At 36.0% G+C, this 3,240-nt stretch overlaps 1 long non-coding RNA gene across 1 annotated transcript in view; it reads right to left on the minus strand.

The window, feature by feature from the left end:
* Positions 1-372, minus strand: part of LOC145303287 (uncharacterized) — a 390,610-nt gene extending 390,238 nt beyond the window's left edge. Inside the window, exon 1 of the long non-coding RNA XR_013873705.1 lies at positions 1-372. This exon is cut by the window's left edge and continues 343 nt beyond it. This is a non-coding gene — a long non-coding RNA (uncharacterized LOC145303287).
* Between the last annotated feature and the right edge of the window lie 2,868 nt (positions 373-3,240).

Below are 3,240 nucleotides of genomic sequence, written 5' to 3' on the forward strand. Positions count from 1 at the left end.
TGTGTGTGCGTGTGTGTGCGTGCGTGTGTGTGGGTGTGTGTGTTTTTATTATTATTATTATTTAAAGCTTAACAGCTTTCGGTTATTATTAGTGTATAATTTCTTTTCTTCTTTGTTATCTTGACTTTCAGATTTTTATTCCCTGTTTGTTCTCTTCGCAAACGTATTGCAAGCTACAAAAGTATGTCATTGTTTTTGAGAATGGTATTATAACAGACGACAAAAACGGCCAACGCGAACGCTCGATCCGGTCTTCGAAAGTAAAGTCGAGAAAACGCGACTGGCGGACACACGCACACACTAGACACGCATCACACAAGCCGGCATTGAATAAAACGAACTCGACGCGGGATCTGACTTTATTCCTCTCCCTGTCTATCAGATTTCGACTCTCTGCGTCGTCTGTATCTGCGACATTTAACAAACATACCTCCCCGTTTTTTTTTTTCGTTGTTTGTTTCTTTCTTTCTTTTCGTTTTTTTGCTCCAGCCTTCTCTCTCTCTTCTTAGCTATATCTTCCCTTTCTCACACTCCTTTGCTATATCTTCCCTTTCTTCAACGCTACACACACACACACACACACACACACACACACACACACACACACATTGCCTGGCGTTGCCCGGCGTTGCCCGGCGTTGCCCGGCGTTGCCCAGTCGCAAAATACGCATAAATATTATATTTTTATTAATACTGAAACTGAGACGTGTGCATGAAAAAAAATAACATAGTACTCTATGTTATTTTTTAAAAAAACCGTTAAATTCTGGTAAGTAAAAAAAAAAAAAGAAACAATACTTGGCCTGAGATCGAAACCAAAACATAAAGACAGCAAATCAAGTACGATAACCACTAGACCAACATGACACGTTTTGTAAAAGGTGTTTTCACACTACTTATTCTTAACATAATAATCTGTAATGTGAACTATTCACACATGCGCATTTGTGAAACAGTTAACACATAAGATCAGATGACTCTCACATACCAAATTTTCAGATTTGACTTCCTTAGAAGCCCCTGTTTCTGGATGAAAACGGCTTAAAGTTTTCTACATATCTGAATATCCTATATACCAAATTTCAAGTTTGTAGATCAGCATTCGTTAAGTATATAGGCTGAGAAGTATCCTCACACATATTCTCACTTATATTTATATATATATATATATATATATATATATATATATATATATATATATATATATATATATATATATATATATATATATATATATATATACCCAAAACCTCTGGCCTTGATGGAGGGGAGACTAAAATTGCCGTTATGGTTTCAAATAATCTGAAATAACAGCAAGGGGAGACTTGATTCCAAATATTTCTCATATGTTATATCTCCCCTCTTTTGGAAATATGGTACAATTATTAATATTTCTTATATCAAATAATCTTTATACACTGTGAAATTTACTTTATGTATGAAAACCAAAGAAAGGAGACATAGCATGTGAGAAATATTTGGAATTAAGTCTCCCCTTGCTGTTATTTCAGATCATTTGAATCCATAGAAGCAAGTTTTAGTTTCCCCTTAATCAAGGCAAGAAGATTTGGTAAAATATCAGATATTTTGTAATTCCTATGCAAAACTAGGAAAATAAATGACTATGATGTAAATATTAGTAAAATTGCAGTATCTTTTCATCCACACAAAAAAAATCCTTTAAAATTACCACTATCATAGGTTTTCGGGAGTGCTGAAAACGAAAACAACTGTTCAAATCACAGGAAAGGAGTAATTTTAATGATATGAATCAATTATAGTTTTAAAATGTGGGGGATCACTTATCTATATTAATTTAACGTAAAATAAACACCCACTTTATAGCAAATGCAGCCATAAAGTAGATACATATTATGCGTTAAATTAATATGAAAAAGAGATTCCCATTTGTTTAAACAATAATGTGCGACCTTAAGAACAAATGTCACATAGCCCACTACACAATTCAGGTCATTAGCTTTCCAACGAACCTTCATTTGTTAAACTCTAATCAATTTGTCGCAGAGATTTAGAATTGATAAAATTACCCCCTCCCCTAAATGGAATATTAATCTATCTATATCTATCTATCTATCTATCTATCTATCTTTTTTTTTTGTTTTTTTTTTTTTACAAAGGCATCACCACATTATCAAGGCCCAGAGGCCACTCAAGGATAAGGGTTAAAGAGTGTACAGTAGAAATTGGTCAATATAGTAATCATTAGTAATGAAAATTTGGTAAATTTAATAACTTATATGGAACGGCTCATCAAGAACTTATTTACTTTAGACTTGAACACAACCATATTGTAGTCAGCCGGAAAGCAGGAAAACGGAAGACAATTCCACAGGCGTGCAGTTCTAAGAAAGAAGCTTTGTTCATGGAATCTACGTTTAGGTTTAGCCACAGATAAAGAGTGGGGGAAATTATTGATAGTGTTTACAGCTAGACGAGTGTTTCTTGTGAAAGTTTGGCGAGGGGGGACCAAAGATTGAAGCTCAGTTGAACACTTTCCATGAAAATAACGATACATCAGAGACAAACTCGCAACATCTCTTCTGTGAGATAGAGGTTGCAAGGAGGAGAAAAGGACATCTCCTACGAGGCTACGAAGTCTATTTTGAACTCTATCAAGGCAGGACAAGTCCTTTCTAGCAGCTCCTGCCCAGATGTGGCAACAGTATTCCATCCTTGGACGTACCTGGCTCTTATATAGGTAGAGAATAGCATCAGCAGTGAGATATCTACTGGATCGATAGAAAGATCCCACCATTTTTCCAGCGGCCTTGGCAACAGATTTGATATACGTGTTCCATTTAAGATCAGGAGTAATGGTCAAGCCCAGAAGCTTGTCAAAACTTGAGGCCTCCTGAAGACGAGAGCCATTCATTTCAATTGATGACAAATGTGGATTAGAATGTTGATGATGTAAAGAGAGAAGCTTGGTTTTAGATGCATTAAAAGTAACCAGCCACTCCTTTCCCCATTGTACTACGTGCTCAAGATCAGAGGAGAGAGAATTGGAGAGAACTTGCTCGTTTACTGTCTTAGATGTGGTACCATAAATGGTAGTGTCGTCAGCATAAATGTCTACAAATGATGTAAGGATATGATTTGGAAGATCATTAATGTAGATCAGGAAAAGAGTTGGGCCCAGGATGGATCCCTGAGGGACACCGGCATTAATACTGTGAGCTTCTGATTTTTGCCCCTCAACTACTACTCTTATGAACCTAT

Source organism: Euprymna scolopes, chromosome 1 (assembly GCF_053919585.1).
Source record: "Euprymna scolopes isolate OS-2025 chromosome 1, ASM5391958v1, whole genome shotgun sequence".
Taxonomy (NCBI): Eukaryota; Metazoa; Mollusca; class Cephalopoda; order Sepiida; family Sepiolidae; genus Euprymna; species Euprymna scolopes.